General features: G+C 37.9%; 2 protein-coding genes across 3 annotated transcripts in view; both read left to right on the top strand.

Moving 5' to 3' along the window:
- The window catches only part of LOC103031957 (ETS-related transcription factor Elf-1), a 374,649-nt gene that overhangs the window by 200,190 nt on the left and 150,818 nt on the right, over nt 1-23,641 (top strand). The gene's annotated exons all lie outside the window — the stretch shown is intronic.
- Nucleotides 1-23,641, top strand: part of LOC103030906 (E3 ubiquitin-protein ligase Midline-1) — a 106,158-nt gene that overhangs the window by 28,125 nt on the left and 54,392 nt on the right. Inside the window, exon 1 of one of the 2 annotated variants that reach the window (XM_007254800.4) lies at nt 14,041-14,291. The exons of the other annotated variant lie outside the window; for it this stretch is intronic. The gene's annotated coding sequence lies outside the window, so the exon portion shown is untranslated. Of the gene's footprint in view, nt 1-14,040; nt 14,292-23,641 lie in introns of those variants that run through there. 2 annotated transcript variants of the gene reach the window in all.

The raw sequence follows: 23,641 nt of genomic DNA, 5'->3' as shown, positions 1-23,641 counted from the left end.
GCACCTGACACCCCCTGAGCACTTTTCTTTCACAAAAAACAGCTTACATGGCATTCATTCACTCTAGAGACCACAAATACACATTTTAAAATGATTTTTAAACAATGAATACATTTTAAAACTATGCAATGAGACTTTTAAGACTGCCGTAATTCTCTCACATTGATATTCACTCCCTAAAGCTTACAAATTACTGTATTTTTTGCACTTAAAATCCTTGAATTTTCCCAAAATTTGTGCACCTTATGTAGAAATTTTATCAGTCAGGTTTTAAGGAGCAAAAAAGCCACTCCGCTGAAGTACAGCATTATAACGGAGTTTCAGTGAAGTTTCTCCAACACTAAGGCTGAAGCAGTATTAGCATTAGCCGCTAACCGCAGCGCTAGCTCTTTCCCACTTGCGAGTATATCAGACTATAGCCTGCATGTTTAAAACAAGCTACATGGGACAAACAGCATTATAAAGGAGTTTAAGTGAAGTTCCTCCAACACTAAGGCTGAAGCAGTATTAGCATTAGCCGCTAACCGCAGCGCTAGCTCTTTCCCACTTGTGAGTATATCAGACTATAGCCTGCATGTTTAAAACAAGCTACAAGGGACAAACGGTGTCACTGATTAGTCACGTAATGTGAAAGTCTTAATGCCTAAAGGACCTACAATTTCAGCACAATCAGTCATGTAGTGTGAACCTGGTATTGTCAGTGTAGCACAGCATAGTCATCCGGACTGAAATTATTGAACCCCAAGCTTCCACATGATGTGGTAGCCCACTGGCAGGCAGTGGTGTTATCCACTGTGCCACACCAAGCAGAAGTCTCGTTTTTTCGCTGATATAGCTAACGTACTGCTATATGCTAGTCAAATACGGTCATATGCCAAAACACTGATGTTCTGTTGATATGATTTCTTATATATTAGATTTTTACAGAAGCAGCATCACTGACACTGTGTTAAAGGTATGATTATGAGTAAAGTCACAGTGTTAAAAGTGTGATTCCAGTGCGAGTACACCCTTACACTCAGTGGAACTTGTGCCCTCTACATAATGAGGAGCTCTTTGCAGCAAGTTTTACATTACATTACATTTGGCAGACGCTTTTGTCCAAAGCGACTTACAATAGTCAAGTACAAAAGTGATAGAAGTTAAAGGTAAAAACATCTTTAGACAGGGCCTAAAGGAGGTCAAAGGGAAATAATGGGATAGAGGAGTGAAAGAGAGGAAGAAGGAAATGAGGTTAGAAGTAGTTAGTCAGATGTAGTAGATGATCATTGGTAGCCATTATTATTATTATATGAATTTTACATGAAGCTAAACGAAGTGTTCTTGACCTTTTACCGTCAGCAAGCAATTCTTTCCATAATTAGATTACAGACTCTGCAGCAGCAGAGCTCAGTCTTAAAGGTCATTTCCTCATTAAAGTCACATATACTGTAACTTTTGTACTTCTGTTCTGTCCAGTGACATCTTTGTGCACAACTCATTGTCCTGTACGATGCATCTGCAAGCAAAAGGGAATCCGCTTCGGGCAGGGACGCAGCATTAGGCACAACACCTGGAAAGGCATCTTGTCAAACATTCTACAAAATGTTATTTAAAAAGTTCTTTAAGCTGCTCACAGAACTGCAGTGTGAAACCAAAACTAACCGGACTACATGCAAAACGTATCAGTCAAAAGTTTGGACACCCCTGAATGGTAGACTGAATTAATACAATACTGTAGGCATGGGGAGGTTAACATTGGTTGGATATCACAAGCTTTGATTGGTATTAAAAAGCTTTTATTTGAATTCCCCACACATGCAGATGCACCAAGCTATTTTTTTCTGTTATCTGCATATTTTGCATCTTTTATGCATGAACACATTAAAGGGTTACTAAATCCCCTGATTTTTGCAGACTCCACCATCAGCTTAAATAAAAAAAGCAAAAAATGTTAGGAGTTGTTTAGGAGGGCACTGGGTGATGTATGGGTTTAGGGGCGGGGCAGGTGGGAGAGCTGATTGGGCTGAGCAGTGTGCCTTTGATATCAGTGAGATGCAGATTGTTGGCTATCACCTGACTGATTGATTTGCATATTGTGAGCGTCCACGTACTGGTCACTGAAATGTGCAAGTACATTGGCACATCATTCTCGCCTGCAGAGGCAGAATTGACCACATAAAAGCATTTTTTGCAGGTTAGGAAATGTTTCTAAAAATTTTAAGCAGGACTGGTATGTTTTACTACTTTTGAGGGACATATTTTAGCTCTAAATGAAAAAGTTAGTTAGAATGATATTTCATCAAATTTAAGGGCTTTATGACAGTTAAGTTTGTTTAAATATTCCTAAATTTCCTTTACTGGAGCTTGTAAACTATTTTATATAAAGGAAATTGGAAAAAGGAAATTTAAGATAGCATCTGTAACACTGTCATAACTGTCATTTATTATAAGTGTAAATATAGTGGACAGTGTCACTTATCTGTGCCAGCCTAGGGTGCCTACCCAGCAAACACTCCATGGTTAGCAGAACGTTTTCTCAATGTTACAGTTGACATTTTTAGAATGTTCAACTTGTAAAGGTTTCTGGGCGTTCTTAGATCGTTTTCATTAGTTCTCATAATGTTGCTGCTACCTCACTTGAATCTATGTTTTAATTTAATTTTAGTTTTAGGAACGTTACACTTTTAAAGCCATTATGTTAGCATTTATCTAGCTGTGAATGTTATGAGAGGAATGTTCTAATAACAAGTGGTTCAATTAGGATAATTCATTTGTTTTTCATTAAAAAAATGTTCAAACTTTCTTAACAAATTTCACTACTTTACTACTTTTAAAAGATCAACATATAAAACAATAGTTTTACATAACATTGAAACATAACATTGCAATTTTATTTTAGTTTTTGTTTTTGCAGGGGGTGGTTGCAAATATGTGAGATGAACCATTTTCATATTATATCTTGATTACACTAATTAAGGCAAGCAGAAGAAGTTTCATACTGAAAAATACTTTTAACAGGTCAAATTGGCAAGGAACATTACAGGAGGGTTAAACAACATGGGCCCTATCGCACCACATACTCATGACTTGTCGCGATGCTCTTTAATATCTTACACACTGTCTATTTTTACACTATTTGCACTGTTAAAATAGTGTCGTAGTTAAGGAATTAATCTACACTGATATGTGTGGTGGTCTGGAGGTGAGGTGTGTTCAGGTGTTCTGGTTTTTGGTGGTGGAAAACAGAGGTGCACCACTGACTGAAATGAACCTGGACAGCAGTCAATAGTCAGAGTCCATTCCTATAGGTGCACCGAGCTGAAGAGCACAAACCAGACTTTAAACTCAACAATAAACAGAATAAAGAATAAAATAACATTGCTGTTTCCTTAAAAGAGCTGCTAGCGTGACTTTTACAGTGTGAACTTTCAGGTCAGTATCCCCTGCTGAAAACCCGCAGCACTGTTAAGATACGAACGCACCAAAGTCAGAGCTTACCTTCCTCTTAAAGGGAATGGCAACTGGGGCACTGGATTAGTTTATTTCACGTTACGCCCAAAACTCGCAAGATTAATTAAGAGTATTAGTACGTGCAAGCTGTGCAAGGTGTATTTTTTGCACCCTTACGATATCAAAGACATATGACGCGCCCAAATCAAGCTGCGCAAGCCGCAATAGGTCGATGCACTACGGATCCCTAAAACAGGGCCCCGCATGTGTCATGTGAGGAATGTCATCAATGCCTTCAATGATACAAAAACTTTTAATGGGTTCTCAACATGATGCAACACAGTTTTTTTTTTTTTTTTTTTTACCAGAGATATAGAAAACAAAAACTGCATTCTATAATATTTTACTGCCAGACAGAATCACGTTCTGCCTAATCTAGGTCAATCTGGTTATGAGCGTAGCATCTTACGAAAATGACACATTTTTTTGTGAACGGATAAAAACCTTCAGCTAAATCTTCATAAAAAATTAAATAGGGCAGAAATACAAAGTCACAGTCCTTCCAACCCAAGCAGCAGAGTGGGAAGTGGCACTGACTGTCTGAAATGAAATGCAGTTTAATCAGTAACAGAGCAAGGGATTAGAGAGAACAAAGCAAGTAGATAAACAGAAAGATGATGAATCTCAAGCTGGCCTGCCCTGCTGGGAGTTCTGTGATCTTATTTCCCATGCAACAAATCTGAAAATCAAATACCATACCCTCTCGCATTATAATTACACCACTGGGTTTGGATATTAAATATTCAACCAGTAAAAATGTTACCACAGCATGAATACAGTTTTATTTATTTATTTTTTCTTCCTACATCTGGTTTTGAACTGAATGCAACGACAAACTGTGTGAGCTCCCCTTAAAATTCTGTGATGGCCAATGCAGGTACAATGCAGTACAACAACACTGTTATCTGAATCCCCCTTAAGGGAGCCCCTCCCATTGGTTGCTGAAAACAACCAGCCAGCCAGAGTCGTGATTCCTGTAGCCGGCAAAATATGAAACTCCAGCAACCATGGAACAAGAAAAGAAAGAAGAGAATGGAAGAAGGAAAGAAAAAAAAACAAGATACTAGAAAAAAATTCGGCCTAATTGTTGTGTAAAAATGGTGTAATTTAGCAGCAGGGAGGCTAGCAGCAATATATATATATATATATATATAGGTATATGTCCATTTATCATAGCAACACAGAAGCAGCCATTCAATTTTAGGGTGTACTCACACTAAGAACAGCTTGGCTGAATGGTGCTTCCCACTCTCCCGCTGGCCTGCGCTCACACTTCGTTTAAACAATCCGTGCCCGAGCACGCTTACCTCATTACTGACTGCTTAGTTGGCTTGCCAGTGTTGTGCCGATTTCAGCACCCCTGCCATGTAAAGCACCCTCTCTCAAGAGCACGTACACACCATCTTCTTGATAAAAGCAGAGATAACACGCTTAAACTCACTTAGAAATACGCGCCAAGGGCGCCGAGCTGTCTAATGCGCTGCCACTATGAACGGGAGGTCGCGGGTTCGAATCCCGTTCATGTAGATCTGCCATCAACTGCTGGCACCCAGAGGGAGCAAGGCCAATTTTGGTCGATGGCACTCTCTCACCATCATGCTCAAAGGCGGAGTCAGACGGCCAAGCCTGTAAGCAGATCTAGCGGAACCGAGTCGCTGTGCTTTCCTCCGAGCGCACTAGCCGCTGGGGCAATGATGCATCGGCAGCAGCTCAAAAAAAAAAAAGTGCCAGTGGTGATGGCACAAATGGCACAAAGGGGTGGGACAATTGGATAGCCAAATTGGGAGAAAAATTGGTAACAAAATCTGAAATACATATATAAAAAAAGAAATACGAACCAAAGTCACAGTTACGCACATTGCGGCAAAACACGTGCTCCCGAGAGGGGGTGCTTTTCCTGGCGGGGGTGCTGAATTCGGCACAACACCACCACGTATGTTTACAGGATCATCGCATCAATCACATCATCACAGCACAGATTGTCTAGTGTGAGTACATCCTTAAACTGTGGATGGTTAAAAGGTCAACAGGCAAAATGCGCTCTGGATTTTAAGTGGTGTTAATCATTTACTGCATTAACATCACTTATTTAAATATTAAAATGAGTAACTAAAAGCTTTTAGACTTTCACACACACACCACACACACACTGTTTAAAAGCTTAACTTTTTTAGTTATTCCTTTAACCACAGTCTGCGCAAGTGGAGGCTTCTACTGTCTATAAGCAGAGCATGCTGTGTATTGCAGCTGAAGCCCTCAGACATAGAGAGACCCAGCTGCTGAACAAATGAATGTGATCACTCATGGTTGACCTACATACCTCCAGAATCTTCCATCAAAAATGAGAATTCACATTTGACCCGAGCAATCCTGCAACATTTAAAGGATCTGATTGAGACATACGTCTTGTGCCAGGAAATTAGAGTGACTCCTGTAGCTTAGAAGCAAGACAATCTGTGTTAAACTCATCAGTGGGTGTGATGACAGGACAGAAGAATAAGTTCAGTACATAGAACATACCCCTCTGCACGTGCTCCAGCACACCTGCATGCACACAGAACATAGTTTCTAGATTTAACAGGCATTATAACTGTATAATTGACCTTTTTTTGTGATAGAATTGCTGTAATATAACAAAAATTTTGCATATTCCCTTTTTGGGTTTTTGACCTCATTCCCCTTATTAAAAAATGGGGACCACTTTAAAATAAGACTACCTTTATAAAGGGTTTATAAATGGTTTACAATTAGTTTATTAATGGTTACTCATTAGGTTGTAAATGCCTTAAAATTAATTAATAATCAGTTATAACACATACGTAGAAAGGGCAACATTATAGATGGCTGTGAGTTCACTATTTCACTAACAGGTCATTTTTATGCCCTTTCTATGTATGTGTTATAACTGATTATAAATTATTTTAAGGCAATTACAACCTAATTAGTAACATTAATAAACTAATTGTAAACCATTTATAAACCCTTTATAAAGGTAGTCTTATTTTAAAGTGGTACCAAAAAATGTATATAGGCAGGCATGAAAATGTGTGTTTCTCTAAAGATTTCTTTGTTTTTATCAAACTTACATTTTTTTTAGATTATTAAACAAACTTTACTATCAGACAATGATAACCTGAGTAAATATAAAAAGCAGTTCTTTAAATTATGATTTCATTTATCAAGGTAAAAAAGCAATTCTACTACTTTTCTTGGAAAGTTCAATGTTACTAGTTACAATCAGGTCTGATTACTTCCAGACCTGCAGAATCAAGAAATTACCTAAATAGAACCTGTCTGACAACATGAAGCAGATAAAAGATCTCAAAAAATCAACACATTATGCCCCAATCTGAGGAAATTCAAAGATCAGATGAGAAAACAAAGTTATTTATCATCTACAGCTAATATTCACAAATAGAGAAAAGAAGCTACACTGGTGAACCTTCCCAAGAGTGACCAGCCTACTGAAAATACTCCAAAAGGGCATGGACACCTCATCCATGAGGTCACAAAGGAGCTGCAGGCTCCTTAAGGTATTAAGGTGTTAAAGATTCAATAGTAAGAAAGAGTTAAATTGTCAAAAATTGTATTTGTGTAGAAGGTGAAAACCCCCTGCTGAGCGAAAAGAACACAAAGGCCCGTCTGAGATTTGCCAGCAAACATCTTGATGATCCCCAAGACTTTGGATAAAATATTCTGTGGACTGACTTGAGAAAAGTGTGTGTCCTGTTACATCTGGTGTACAACAAACACAGCATTTCAGAAAACGACCATCATACTGAAAGTCAAACATGGTGGTGGTAGTGTGATGGTCTGGGGCTGCAGGTCAGGACTCAGACAGTCTGCTTTAATTATTGGAACCATGAATTCTGCTCTCTACCAGAAAATCCAGAAGGAGTTATCCAAACGCTTGCTGTTGCAGTGGTTGCCGCCAAGTTATTAGGTTTAGAAAGAAAATACTATTTCACATAGGGCCAGGTTAGACTGAATAGATTTTTCTTTCCTTAATAAATGAAATCATCATTTTAAAAGTGCTTTATTTATTTACCCAGGTTAACATTGTCTGATATTTAAGTTTGTTTAATAATCTGAAAAATTTAAGTATGATAAAAACGCTAAAACAAAAGTAATCTGTAGGGGGAGAGGGTTACTTATTCACAGCACTGTATATCTACAGCCCCAGTAGGATCCAAACTCTTTTTTCTCAGTCTAAAACTGATTTCTTATGCTCTCACTTCTGTCAGACACAGAGGATCCACTCAAACGTATTAAACGCTATTAGAGCTTTAATCATCTCAGTGCCAGTCACACTTTATTATGTGTGAATTGTGCTTAACACAGAACTGAAAGGCAGCGCACTAATATGCTCCTCGCTTGAGGAGGATTAACTGAACTGCATGTGTTTTATTGGGGCAGAGCGAACTCCTCTTCTCCTGACACAGCTCTGTCTGAGGAGGAAGCAATTTTCTGCATTTTAACTAGAACATAAAGAGACAATCTGACAGAAGCCATTGTTACATTCCAGTTCCAGCATACCAGTAATTCAGTTGTGAATAATTACTGGAGTCTGTAAGCTTTGCTTTGTATCTAGAGTATATTGGTACATTTCAAAATGAAAGGTTTTTATGTGGTCATTAACATTAAGACATTAAAACATTGAGGATTTGATTATTTCTTGGAACTTTTATGTTTTCATGGGCAGAATGACTGAACCACATGCATATTAATTTAAACAAAACAATTATTCGGTGCCTGTTATTAATGAAGAGACCAGCACTGGTTGAAATATGACTGGGTAGTCTTGTAATTCTCTATATGGTGTCAGTGTATGAATGTATAGCCAATCAATGTGGAGATCTGCGCAAGTACAGCAGCCATGGCGCCGAGTGGTCCAGCGGTCTAATGCTCTGCCACTATGAGCTGGAGGTCGAACCCCCGCTCATGCAGCTTTGCCATCAGATGCCGGCGCTCAGAGGGAGCACAACTGGCCCTGCTCCCTCCGGGTGGGTAGATGGCGCTCTCTCCCCATCACGCTTAAAGGTGGCGCTGGCGTCACGAGGCGTCTGTGAGCGGATGTATTGGAACCTGGCCGCTGTGCTTTCCTCCGAGTGCGCTAGCTGCTCAGGCAATGATTCATCAGCAGCAGCTCGAAAAAAGGGGGGACTGACTTCGCACGTGTCGGAGGAGGCGTGTGCTCGTCTACATCCTCCAAGAGTCGCAGGTGCCACCGGTGATGGGGATGCACAAAGGGGTGGGACAATTGGATAACCAAATTGGGAGAAAATGGGGAAAAATCTGAAATAAAATTATATAAAAAAAAAAAATTCATTCCCCATTCAAACATATCGGAGACTGGTCTTATCTGCACTAAAAAGATGGCGGCAAAGAAAACCAACTTGCGTATAAGGACTTTTGAGGTTGTCATTTGTGGGGGGCTAGAACTATCCACATAGGGTTAAAAAAATATATATATATATATATATATACAGCACACCTATAATTTAATGAGATAATCCTTAGCAGGTTACACCTTGGCCAGATGATGCACCCCTCAAAGTCTGCACCACCCAAAGCTTGTTGAAAAGGCAAAGCCAATCATCTCACCAAGAGGTACGCTTTCATAAAGTAGCCTCTGAGATATTTTTTGCATAGGGAGACAGTGGAACTACTTTAACAACTTTTTTGTAGCAAGACTCTGTGACTAATCAGAGCACACTTGTAATCATTTACATTTAAATCTGCCTAGAGGACATACAGGAACTAAATTCCTGATTTTTCAGCAATCAGGGGTACAAATTAACACTTAAAAAAAAATCTCAGATTTTACTAGGTATATTTTTGAGTAAACATTTTTGTTTATTTCTATAAACTGCAGACAACATTTAAATATAAATTAAAAAATTATATAAAATTAAAATATAAATATTGTCAGGCCTGGCCCTTAAAGCGTTTCTGTCTCTCAAATACAATTTTTTTTTTTTGTGCTATGATTATTTCGGGGACACAACATGTGGGACATGCCCTGAAGTTGCTTACTCATTTTGTTTGCATGACCCCGTTCAAAACCTACAGGCTGAGCGATCAAACAGTTTTTCTTAATTAACAAATACTCGCCCGTACTCCCGTCATTCGGGGTTTGCGTAACAGTGAGTTTGCTGTTCTGAAGGACAAAGCGCGGCCTACATATGAATAATTAAAACGATGGAATGGATGAAAGAACTCCAAGCATGCGTAGTTTTGTCTCCAAGTTTGGGACAGAGTTAACAACGGTGCAGTATATCTTACAGCAGCTTCTATTACTTAAAGCAGCTCTTTAAAGAGCATCTGCACTCACTTTAGTGGTCAAAGGGCAAGAAGACAAGAGCAGAGTGCTGAGGATTTTACAGAAGAGGCATAAGAGTGGCAAGGAGAGAGACAGACTCCCTTTCTGAGTCTAATTACCATGCAGAATCATTTTATACACCACTTAAATGCTTGTAAACAGCGCGCAAATGACTACAGAGGAAATACGACTAGTAGAACCCAAATGAAGGAAAACAGGATATGAGCTGTAAAGATTAGACAAAGTGAGATTAGACAGATACCAGCACATCTGACCCATCGACATAAATGCATCTCCCACACATAAGATCTGCAGCACAGTGCTCATAAGATGGCATTTGATCAGAGCGAGACGATCAGAGAGGGGTCTTACTCTGAAAGGCCGGATTTTAGAGGGAGAAATCTGCTCTTGAATCTTGGAAAGGAGAACCTGCAACCCCCAACATCTTGCGGAACCAGCTTCGCTAGCTCTTTTATTGGGTTTGCCAAGAGAAAAAGGCAAAGGCCTTGAAATTCCAGGCATTCCGGAAACCTAAAAGCCGGGTTTACCCTTCCAAAAAACATTTAAAATGCAAAGCAAACTGAAAAAGAAAGAAGAGCGAGAAAAAGAAAGCATTCTTTGCTTCAAAACCAGTTTAAAAAGTTAATATCATAAAATAAAAGGACTGTCACTTTGCGGTTCAACCTTGCCAAGATAGATAATCTATCTATCTTTATCTATCTTGCCAAGATAGATAAAGCAGCACCTCCAGGAACTTCTTTAAGACGCTGAGAAAACTATTCCAGGTGACTCTCCCTCATGAGGACACTGAGATTAAAATAAATCTGCAAATCTGTCCTCAAAGATAAATGTGGCTACTTACAAGAGAAAAGAAAACACACTGAATGAGAAGATGTGTGTCCAAACTTTTGACTGAAACTATATGTTGTGAGGTGTTATCTTTTGAGTAATGTTGAATACTGGCTATCGTGCTCGTCGCAAGGCGCTGGGAACTGCTGTACCAGAGTTGGAGTGAGTCCTGATAAATAGTGGGTGCCAGATGGATGGGATATTCAGCCTTGTGCTGATTGACATCACCCTTTGAAGTGATGAGGGGAAAGAGCACCATCTACCCACCCAGAGAGAGCAAGGCCAATTGTGCTCTCTCAGGGCTCCGGCAGACTAGGATTCTAACCAGCGATCTCCCAATAGCCCGCTGGACCACTCTGTGCCCTATGCTACTAATATAGTCGTATATTTAATATAAACTACCATACTTTTAATTATGAAGAATATACAGATACTGGAATAGAAACAAAAAAAACATTTTTAGCTAACATTCTTTAGCTTCCATGGGAAATGTCAAAAGACATGGGACATGCGTACAGTTCCTGTCTCATGATTTTCAGCATAGCAGTGTATTTCTTGTAGTATTAACAGACTCAATAATGTGCCATTACTCTTTTTTAAAGAATGAATTGTTTATTTGCTTTGTAGCAAAAAAGGAATGTCGGAGTTTGCAGTGATCAGGCTGAAAGATTAGAAGAAGAAAAGGGAATAAAGCACAGCAGAGTGATTTCTTAAAGGATTAGCCATAGCTATGAGTATTCATATGATGCAAAATCCCTGCATTTTGAATGCAGCACATCCGAATTAACCTGAATTCACAGAGGAACTGAATTCTCCTGTTTATTTATCCATCGCTTTCTGGTCCGGTTTTGATACTACAAGGATTTTAGATTTTTTTTTTTTTGCAGAAATAAATTTTTGATAAGAACAGCTGCTATCCAGAAAGCCTGGATGTTGTAGGCGACTGACTGAGCCAAATGAATGTTAAAGCACCATGTGGTAACGGTTAAGCAGCGTGGACGAAGAAGAAGGTGGTGTTTGGATTCATGGATCAAGGGCAACGTCAGGCCGTGGTGACCTGTTAGTGACCTGTAACATTCCTTTCATCTTCCCTGTAGACCGGCTGGCTAAGAAATAAGCGAGCGACTGATTGATCCTGCTATTCACAGAAACGTCAATTAGTGGTAGCTAATAAAAACGGACTTAGCTCGGCTACGATGTTGAGAGACGTTTTCGTTTTTGGTTTGTCATTGTCCGTGTTCGTCCAGCTGGGAGAGATGCGGGAGAGTTTGTTGTGACATGTAGAGACATTAGACCTCACTCGGCCTTGGTTGAACATAATCTTCGGATTCATGGAGAAGAAAGCAGAATGCTCTGTTTGATTCCAGACGCAGGATCCCAAACAGCTGTTGAGTTGAGGAGACTTGGCTTTGACTCGTTTAAAGTATGGAAGCCCATTTCCGCCACTTGGAAAAAGCATAAAGGCCCTCCACTCAGTAATAATTATGAGCTACTAAGTCATAATTATGAGATGCTAAGTCATTATTATGAGATACTGAGTTAGAATTGTGAGATGCTAAGTCATTATTTTAAAATGATCAATTAAACATGATTATTCATGAGACATAATTATGAGATTATACCCCCAGACTTAGTATCTCATAATTATGACTAAAGATTCATATTTATGCTCTAGTATCTCATAATTATGTTTTACCATTTCGTAAATATGACTTTAAATCTCATAATTATGACTTACTATCTTGTAATAATGACTGACTAGCTCATAATTATGAATTATCAGCTCATACTTTTGACAGTATCTCATAATTATGGCTTACTATCTCGTAATTATCACTTAATTTCTCGTAATTATCACTTAATTTCTCGTAATTATGTCTTAAAATCTCAGAATTATGACCTACTGTCTCATAATTATGACTTACTGTCTCATAATTATCATTTTGTATCTCGTAATTATGACTTAATATCTTGCAATTATGACTTAGTATCTCGTAATTATGACTGATTATCTCATAAATATGACTTAGTATCCCACAATTTTTACTTAGTATCTCATAATTATGACTTACTGACTTACAATCTTTTTTTCCAAGTTGGAAATTTGACTTACTATATAGTAGTAAAATGTACTATCTTGTAATTATGATTAAACATCTTGCAATTGTGCCTTACTATCTTGTAATTATGATTTAAAATTGTATGGTTATGACTTAAAATCTTGTAATTATGACTTACTACCTCGTAATAATGACTCTCATAGTTATGACTTACTATATCATAATTGTGATTTACTATCTCATAATTATGACTTACTAACTCATGAGTTACTATCTCATAATTATGACTTAGCATCTAATAAATATTATGACTTACTTTATAATAATTATAACTTAGTATTTCATATTTATGACTTAGCACTTCATAATTAAGACTTAGTATCTCAATTATTACTAAGTATCTTATTATTATGAATTACAATCTCATAATTGTGACTCTTGTTTTTTTTCCAAGTGGGAATTTTGACTTAAAACATACTATCTCATAATTATGATTTAAAATCTTGTAATTATGACTTGCTATCTCGTAGTTATGATTTAAAATCTTGTAATTATGACCTAATATCTCATAATTATGATTTAAAATCTCACAATTATGACTTAGTATGTCATAAATATGACTTAACATTTTATAATTATGACTTACTATCTCGTAATTATAACTTACTATCTCATAACTATGACTTTCTATCTCATAATTTTCATAAAAAATATTTTTGATAGAAGAAAAAAAAACTTAGTGAAGAAAAGAAGGAAAAATCTACAGTGAGGAATGTTCTAGTTTGTGGAGGAAGTTTATGATGTTTATGGAACAAGTCTTCATTTCCCACTTCCAGTATCATTTTCCCTGCTTGTGATCCCGTGTTCAGAAAGAGTGGATCAGCATGTTGTAGATGACAAACTGAGGCTTGTTTACAGGCCCCTGGTGAATGAAGGAAAACAGGAAAAGGAAGGAAAACAAGGAAATGAATGTGAGAGTAAATGGAGGGAGACAGGTGAGACAGGCTGGGATCGGATGACTAGCAGAGTAAAAGAAAGAGAGAGAGAGAGAGAGAGAGAGAGAGAGAGAGAGAGAGGATGAACATGAGAAAGGAGAAAATTTTGCCTGGAGATGTGAGAGACATGAAACCCTGCCATACACTAGATCCCTCAGCCTGGCAAACCCAGATTCCACCCACACCACTGGCATATCTCCTCCCCTCTGCCTCTTCATTGGTCTCATTCTGCAAGCCCCCACCACTTCACACTCAGCCTGCCTTGCCCACTGGTAGAGCGAAAACGAGAGGGGGCGGGGCCGAGCCAGCCAGAGGCGGACTGATGCACTGGTCCGCTGTTCCTGAGCTGTTCTCAGCAAGGGAAGGAGGAGTGGCTGCATGGAAAAGCGAGCCTCTACAGACAATGACACAGGCAGACTCCAACGTGCTCCCTCTCCAACTTCTCTGAGCGCTGTGTGGAGAGTGGATAAGAGCAGCCGGAGCTCGGAACGCCGGGAAAACGCTGAGTCGTTCTTCACCTTTCCTCCCCCTTTCGCTGTGTGTGTGGACGATGGAATTTTAACCATGTGGAAGGTGAGTAGAAGCTGAGCTGTGGACGAGACTGGAATGTTAGAATATGCTGTACCAAAACTTTAGAGGTGACGAATTGTAAAGGTGAGCTACAAGCACCAAAGGTTTTATCATTTATAAAAGATTTTCCACTCTAATAAGGTGTTTATTAAAGAAGAACCAGAACATTTTCAATGTTTGAAGAACATTCACTCGAATCGAAAGGTTGCTTGATGCTTAAATTTTAAGAGGTCAAGTTAAACAGTAACACAGTTGATCTTGTGAGTCAGCAAGACTCTTCTGGATTATGAGGAACACTTTCTCAGACAAGCATGACTCTGCATGACCCTGCTCATTGCTAGCAGAACTTTTGAGTACTTTGGGATTTAGCAGCAAGAAATGTGGGTGTATACTAGCTGTGTGTTGTATGTGGATGATGGAATAAAAAAAAAAAGGCGAGATGATGAGCATGGTCATTATGGTCAGAGTCATGCTTGTCGGTGAGAGCGTTTCTTAGAATTCTCAGATTGCTGAGTCGTGTTGATACACATGACCAACTGTTTTTACTTTTAAACTTGAACTCTAAAAATTATAGGTGCTTTAAATGGTTCTTTAGGGATTTGTGGTTGTCAAAACACTTTCGCATTAAGTGAAGGTTCATTAGACCTTCAACATTTTCTGGTTCTTTTTCAATATGACCTAAATAGACTAGAGATTAATAAACAACATCAAGACTCTTAAGTTGAGAAGAGTTCCAAATGTCCAAACATCAACGAAGGCTCAATAAATATTCTACAATATTCTTTTCTATACGATCTAAAAATCCTTCGCTTGAAGGAGGAAATGTTCTATACACCCACACATCTCTAGAAAAAAAAAAATATATTTAAAGCACCTTTAAAGAGTGTTTTAAAAGTGTTAGGGTTGGTGTACCCAAGAGATCCAAGAGCTGGATTTAAAGCAAAGTCCTCACCTTAACAAATGTCTAAGATTGACTGCTCATCCAATGAGTTTTGAGGACATTTGAGCACTTTTTTGAATGGATTCCTCGGGCTACTCAAGTTACTTAAGCTACTGTATAAACCCTATGACTCTGAAAGCTGTCAAAGCTCTGTTGGAACTCCCAATAGACTTGAAAGTAACTTCAGCAAATTTTAATGGTAGCTCCAAGATAGAGGAGCAGTGTGGAGCTCTGATAAATGTTTTAGGTCTGTGTCACTGTGCACACAGAGCGAGAGGGTGTGATCTTGCTTTTCTCTCTTTCTTTTCAGTCCTTTGGGGTTGACCTCATTTTTTTTTACTTTCTTTTTCTTCTCTTCTTTTGCTTGGTGCATGGTTGCCTGGTACTTTTAAAGGTCGTACATTTTTGCGTCTACTGCAGATACGGATTTGTTACTTATACTTTGAGGTTTGAGGTGGCACGAAATATTGGTTTGGTTTGGATTATTACACTTGAGTCAAGTCAAAAGATGATTTGAAATTGCAACGGACAAACAGTGCATGGCGTTCTGCTTCCCATCTTCGCCCAAGAGTGTGGCACACTTCACAATGGTGACAGTAACATAAGCTGACACAGATCAAGTCCAACCAACTCTGGATCAGATGAGCTTGTCTCCACCACTGGACGTCAGAGTTTTTCGCAAAGTGCCACCTATCGTTAGAGCAGAGCGTGACACATGGTCTTGTCTAGTGACTTATTCTTATTTTGAGCTGCAGTAAGAAGAAGGGATCTCCACCCTTAGAATAAGATTTTTAAACCTTTCAAGGTCAAAGTTGTGTACCACTGCTGTGTAGGACCCATTTCGGTGCTGGGTGCAGGGTTCTTGCACCATTTTAAAAGTAAAATTTTGTGCTTTTTAAGACCTCAAATATAATTTAAGAGCCAAAAATGTAGACATAATTTCTAATGTTAGCTAGCTCTCTGCTTACCTTAGTTCTTTTCCTGGTAATTTTAGCTAGCTCGCTGCTAATGTTAGCTAGCACAGCCCCCCTGTGCTTAACTAGGATCTCTCCTCACTAATGTTAGCTAGCTCTCTGTTCTCTCCCCAGTAACATTAACCTATCTAACTCACGCCTATTTTAGCTAGCTTTCCGTTAACCTTAGTTCTCTCTTGGGTAATGTTAGCTAGCTTACCACTAATGTTAGTTCTCTTCCTGGTTATGTTAGCTAGCTCGCTGCTAATGTTAGCTAGCTCTCAGCTTAACTTAGTTCTCTCTTTGGTAATGTTAGCTAGCTTACCACTAACCTTAGTTCTCTCCCCGGTAATGTTAGCTAGCTCGCCGCTGATGTTAGCTAGCTTTCTGCTTACCTTAATTCTCTTCCCAGTAACATTAACCTATCTAACTCATTGCAAATGTTAGCTAGCTCTCTGTTAATCTTAATTCTCTACCCGGTAATATTAACCTATCTAAGTCACCACTAATGTTAGCTAGCTCTCCATTAACCTTAGTTCTCTCTCCGTTAATGTTAGCGAGTGCTCTGCTTACCTTAGCAATGTTAGTTCTCTTCCTGGTTATGTTAGCTAGCTCGCTGCTAATGTTAGCTAGCTCTCAGCTTAACTTAGTTCTCTCTTTGGTAATGGTAGCTAGCTTACCACTAACCTTAGTTCTCTCTTGGGTAATGTTAGCTAGCTTACCACTAACCTTAGTTCTCTCCCCGGTAATGTTAGCTAGCTCGCCGCTGATGTTAGCTAGCATTCTGCTTACCTTAATTCTCTCCCCAGTAAAGTTAACCTATCTAACTCATTGCAAATGTTAGCTAGCTTTCTGTTAATCTTAGTTCTCTCCCTGGTAATGTTAACATATCTAAATCACCCCTAATGTTAGCTAACTCTCCATTAACTTTAGTTCTATCCCTGGTAATGATAACCCATCTAACTCACCGCTAATTTTAGCTAGCTCTCCATTAACTTTAGTTCTCTCCCCTGTAATGTTAACCTATCTAACTCACTGCTAATGTTAGCTAGCTCTCCGTTAACCCTAGTTCTCTCCCTGGTAATGTTAACATATCTAACTCAATGCTAATGTTAGCTAGCTCATCACTAACGTTAGTTCTCTCCTCGGTTACGTTAGCTAGCTCTCCACTAATGTTAGCTAGCTCTCTGCTAACCTTAGTTCTCTCACTGCCATTGTTAGCCTGCTCATTTCTAATGTTAGCTAGCTTTCCTCTTACCTTAGTTCTCTCCCCGCTAATGTTAGCTTGCTCTCCGCTTACCTTAGTTCTCTCCCTGGTAATATAAGCTAGATCTTCGCTAACCTTTGTACTCTCACCGATAACATGAAATAACTTACCACTAAAGTAAGTATGTGTTTTCCCACCAGCTTTAAATGCACCGTCTGAAAATTTTACACCTACAGTAAATTTAAGATATTTTAAGACTTTTTTAAGGACCTGCAGGATCCCTGGGGTGTCTTGGTGCTCCAGTGTTCAGGCGCTCTAAAGCAGGATGGGCTGCTCCAGGGCTACGAGATGATAACCTCTGTCTGTATCTCTAACCTCATGGTTAATAAGTGAGTGAGTGAGTGAGTGAATGAAGGGGTTGTGGGAGGCATTTCCAGCTCATGGCTAATTTTGTTCTGCTATGGAGTCTCTAAAAATGTGTCTCTAATTTTATCAGTGTGAATATTAAACACTTGGTTTTCTGAAGAAGCTCTGCTCCTGCTGCTGATGGAGCATGAAATAAAAAAAAAAAGTCCTGCACAGAATGTCAAGAATATGCTGAGCCCAGATGATCCAAAGCTGATCAAGCCTTTGCTCTAATTCTGCTCTGGAGATCTTCCAGTGGAAAAAGTGTCACAACTTCTCTCTTGTCCTCTTTTTTTTCTCATCTTTTCTTATCCTTATTTAGTGTATACTCTGCTCTATACACTGTATACACTGATTCACAGTGTGTGATAGACACTGAGGCACTGAGGCAATGAGACTATTGTAGACAATGAGCAGTGAGCAGAATCTGTTGATTTAGATGAAAAAATGAAATGAAAAATGAAAATTAAACATTTAAACTGCATCAAACTGTATCAAAATGTTATGCACAGTTATGCACAGTATTATGTCCTGTGTCTATATGAACAGGAAAAAACGTGCAAGAGATAAAAAAAAAGTTCTAAATAGTTTAAAGCAAAAATACTCTGCAGAACAGCCAGTGTTGCTCCTTTCACAAGTCTCTTAGTTAAGTGATCTTTTGGCAGATGCACTGGATTTGTGTGAGCATGCATTTCTACCACCAGAGGGTGCACCAAAAGGCTCCATTCACAGCAAGTTAGTTCTCACAGAACATGCATGCATGCACGGATCTGCAGCTCATCTGCTGCCATGCACAATTCTCTAATATCTCTATATATTTTTGCATTATTACAGATATTCTACTGATGTTGTGGTGTTGGGTCTGATGTACCTTCACCAGCAGCACACTCACAACCATAGAATTACCATATCCGTGTCAATAAACAGAATGGTCTGATACAGTATATACATACAGTATATTATCAGTAATACTGTTATTTTTTCTATTATTATTACTAATATTATTATTATTATTATGCATGCTCTACATAATCAATACAGCAGGTTATTAATGCTTTTTCCCAATAGTAAATGATCATTACCTTACAAGAAATATAAACATATTCTTATCTTTTTATTTCACAGTCTACAAAAAGGAATACAATACGAAAATACAAATGTTGAAATGCATACAATATAAAATAATAAATTAATACTTATATATAGCAATAGTATTAATAATAACACAATATAATTAACATATACGTTGTCAGCTTTAAAATTACAACATTTGGGTAGAAATGAAATTTCCAAAAATATATTTTAGACCATTTTTAGAGGTCAATTTCTTTTTATACATATATTAGTCATGGGACCATGTAATAGTAATCTGTCCCATGACTTTTGCCATGATGCCAGTGGAAGCTAAATAATGCTTTACTGACCTGCATATATATATATATATATATATATATATATATATATATATATATATATATATATATATATATATATATATATATATATATATATATACAAGAGGAAAACGGATGATCACAAGCTATCAAACCAAGCTGAACTGCTTGAATGTTTTGGACCAGGAGTGGCATAAAATTAGCCAAAAGCAGTGTGTAAGACTGATGGAGGAGAACATGCCCAGATGCATGAAACCTGTGATTAAAAACCAGGGTTATTAAAGCTTTATAAATATGAACTCTGAAATCTCTTCTTTATTTCAGCCATTTCTCATTTTCTGTGAATAAATATATATATAGCATAACGTCTTTGAATGTATCTCCTCACAGCCCTGTACTACTCAAACAAATGGGTTTGAAAGTGCCCCTGCACTGGCATCCCATGCCACCCCTCCCACATTTTTGCAGTGGCTGTCATTTTTAACCACCAAAATAGCAAATGGGCACAAATGTGCCTGTGTTCAAACAAATTAGTAATATGCCGCTGTAACCCCATTAGACTGCACTCGTGCCAGGATGAAAATAGAGCCCTAGGTGTTCATTTAAAGTCGGTTAATTAATTTTTATATCATCAGAACTCATGTGTGACTGAATGCTGTCTCTTCAATACTGCGCCAAAGCTAAATCACATTTATTTCCATAGAAATATACAAGAAAAGTCAGCAGTTCCTTAAAGCAATTAAATACAGTTTGTACTGCCAAGTCTATAAGACAGCCTGAGGAGATCTGTGTTTTTCTCATTAATATAAAAAAGCATGGCCAGAGTTGGTCACTAGAAAAAAAAAACAAAATATGTTGTGTTGTGAACTAGTTTCTATTTGAATTCCCAGCAGAAGACAAAACTACTATATGTTTTTTAAATTAAAACTATTATATTTTGGCCAATATATTTACAGCCAATCATATAAAAAAAACTCTAATGACTCTAAGAAGCAAAATTTTGCCTGCCAGTTACCAGGGATATTGCTAGCCCTTTTTTGGGTTGCTCAAGCCTCCCTAAAATGAGTCCCAGTACTCCTAAAAGTGAAAGCAAAACATTTTGCTTTTGATGTTTTTTTTTTTTTTTAAACACAAAGTTTGAATCTAATAAGCTAAAAAATGTTTTAAGAACCCATTTTTAAATAAGGATTTAAATTATTAAAGGCAAAAAAGAGCAATCCAAACCATAATTGCAAAAACAACAACACATTATGCCCCGATCTGAAGAAATCCAAGAATAGTCACTGATATCTATCAGCCTGGAAAAAGGTTACAAAGTAATTTCGAAAGATTTGGGACTCCAGTTTACCACAGTAAGAGCTATTATTCACAAATAGATATAACATGAAACACTGGTCTTGCCTACAAAAATTACTCTAAAAGGGCATGGCCAACTCATCCAGGAGGTCAAAAAACTCACTTACCCGTAAAGGTCAATGTTCATGATTCAATAATAAGGACAAGACAAATTTAAAATGCTCTTTAAATTAGTAAACTAATGCTGAGGGCTGACAATTAGCCACTGTCCACTGTTTAAACTATAGTGAATTATCTTCTTATCTCCAAAAAAGGTGTTTAAAATAAAAGTAACACACCTGTACATTGTACATAACAGTTTGTATGTCTGATCTGAATTCAAATGATTTATTCTGATATGATCCACTTACACCTCCCGAGAACTGTCTTTTTTTTTTTTTTACAGTCCATGTTTTGTTTTATGGAGGGAGGGAGGTAGGGCTGGGTTCACTGGGTGCACTCGTAAAAATTGAAAACCTCTGGAATATAATCAAGAGGAAGATGGGTGATCACAAGCCATCAACCCAAGCTGAACTGCTTGAATTTTTGCACCAGGAGTGGCATAAAGTTGTCCAAAAGCAGTGTGTAAGACTGGTGGAGGAGAACATGCCAAGATGCATGAAAACCTACATGTAAATGCATATACCTACAAATAGCAAAATCAGAGAAACTGATTCAGAAACTAAAGTGGTCCCTTAATTTGTCGCAGAGTTGTATATAACATAGTTGGTTTTGCCAGAGCTAACTAAGTCAACTAGATGCTCTTCATTAAATTGTTATTAATAATTTAGTATGTGGCCTTGTTGTTTGACATATGTAGACATCCTATTCTTATCTTCTGTACAACTTTATAAAATTTGATAAACAACTCGTGTTCACGCTACCCGTCCTAATTCACTCTCATCACTCAGCATCAATAAATCTTTGTATTCCTGTCACTGCATGTCAGAGCAAAAATAATTTATAGTCAGACATCTGTCAGTGAGGCATGCAGGCCCCTGACTTAGAAAGGAATGAACAGTTGACATATTTGCAACACCACACAAGCTGGTTTCATGTTGCCTAAATATCAGCTTGGAGGTGAGTGGTGTTTTTTAATGCATAGCATGGTTTGACGTATTCATTTTTCATTCTGTTTTTTTTTTTACTCTGCATTTTAGAATGTTTTCAGTAGCCAAGCAGATCGTCTACTTCATAGGAACATTTCTTAATGGTTTATATTCCTTGTATGATCAATGTGACAATATTTAAGTCAGAGAGAATTAGTGATCACTTTGTCAGTTTGAGCACAGGTTTCTCTCAACGTTCTTCCTCATGTTCTTTTAGGAGTTTGGGTCATTTGTTCTCTTATTGTCTTCCCTTTGCTCTTACATACTTTATTTTTGTGTGTCTTGGTTTCACTTAATGTTTTTACTCATAAATATAATGCTTCTGGGAAAGGGCAGTTTAAATCTTGTTTTTTCTCAGTTATCGTTTTCAGGTTTTAACTGAGATTCTTCTTCTTAATAAGTTAGTAAGTGTGAGTCTTGGTTCCTTTCAGTGGAATATGAGGTTTATCATTCTAGTGTGACATATGGTGGTAGAAAGGATCAAATACAGAGCCTTTATTGAGTTTACAAGTGTGAGTCTTGGTTCCTCTCAGTTTTCTTTCTCATGTTAATATATAGCTCTGGAAAAAAATAAGAGACCACTTAAAAATGATGAGTTTCTTTGATTTTACCAAATTGAAATTGACCTCTGGAATATAATCAAGAGGAAGATGGATGATCACGAGCCATCAAACCAAGCTGAACCGCTTGAATTTTTGCACCACGAGTAAAGGCATAAAGTTATCCAAAAGCAGTGTGTAAGACTGGTGGAGGAGAACATGCCAAGATGCATGAAAACTGTGATTAATTACCAGGGTTATTCCACCAAATATTAATTTCTGAATCTTTTAAAACTTGAATATGAACTTGTTTTCTTTGCATTATTTGAGGTCTGAAAGCTCTGCATCTTTTTTGTTATTTCAGCCATTTCTCATTTTAATATTTTTATTTGGAATTTGGGAGAAATGTTGTATGTAGTTTATAGAATAAAACAACAATGTTTATTTTTCACAAACATATATTTATGAATAGCAAAATCAGAGAAACTGATTCAGAAACTGAAGCAATCTCTTATTTTTTTTCTAGAGCTGTAAGGTCTGTACACTATAGTGTAATATAAGGTGGTAGAAAGGATCATATACAGAGTCTTTAATTTATAGAGTTTATAAGTGTGAGTCTTTGTTCCTTTCAGTGTTTTTTCTCAGGTTTATATGAGGTTTATCGCTCTAGTGCTCATAAGGTAGTAGAACAGACCCTATACAGAGGCTTTAATGAGTTTATAAGTGTGAGCCTTGGTCATTGCCAATGTTCTCCTGTATGTTTTCATGATTTTACTGACCTAGCTTAAAATCAGGTAACAGAAATGATCATATATAGAACCTTTAAGAAGTCACTTGGTTTGCATCTTGGTTGTTAAACTGTAGCAATACCAACCAGGTACTAAGAGTTTGGGCCCACATTATGTCACACTTAAAGGAAAAACATATTTAACATTTCCTTTGCTGTACTTAAATCCATTACTTGATTGTCTAGTTGTATTTATTGTGCTTTGTAGCAATTTACAGCACTGCATCCACTGCACTGTTGATGTGCCAAAGAATGTTTCTCTCCAGCATCCTAGTCTGGGTTTAAATCACCTGTTTGTTTCTGGTTATGGAAGCTAATAACAGGTGCCCTCCACATGCAGATGCACAAAAAAGGAAGACGTGGCAGAAAGCATGTAATTTGAGATTCGCTGATTACAGCTTAGGTCATAACAGTGGCTGCTGCCTGTTTGATGTCGTGTCAAGCGTGCATTAGGTTCTCTGTTTGAAAATAACACACGTTACCTTACACAACTGACTGCACTATTCAGGTAGCTTCTATGGCTGCCTCTAGGTAACACACAGCCGCGTGTTCTGTGAAAGATTACTCACTGTCCCGATCCAAGGCTCCTTTTGTCCGAAAATAGCAGATGGTTCAAATATCAAATGGGATTATTTCCGTGTCTCAGGTCTCATAACTCCGCCGCGTTATAGCAACACCATCTGT

This window comes from Astyanax mexicanus, chromosome 21, assembly GCF_023375975.1.
Source record: "Astyanax mexicanus isolate ESR-SI-001 chromosome 21, AstMex3_surface, whole genome shotgun sequence".
NCBI classification, from domain to species: Eukaryota; Metazoa; Chordata; class Actinopteri; order Characiformes; family Acestrorhamphidae; genus Astyanax; species Astyanax mexicanus.
This window is presented reverse-complemented; position numbering and strand designations above follow the sequence as displayed.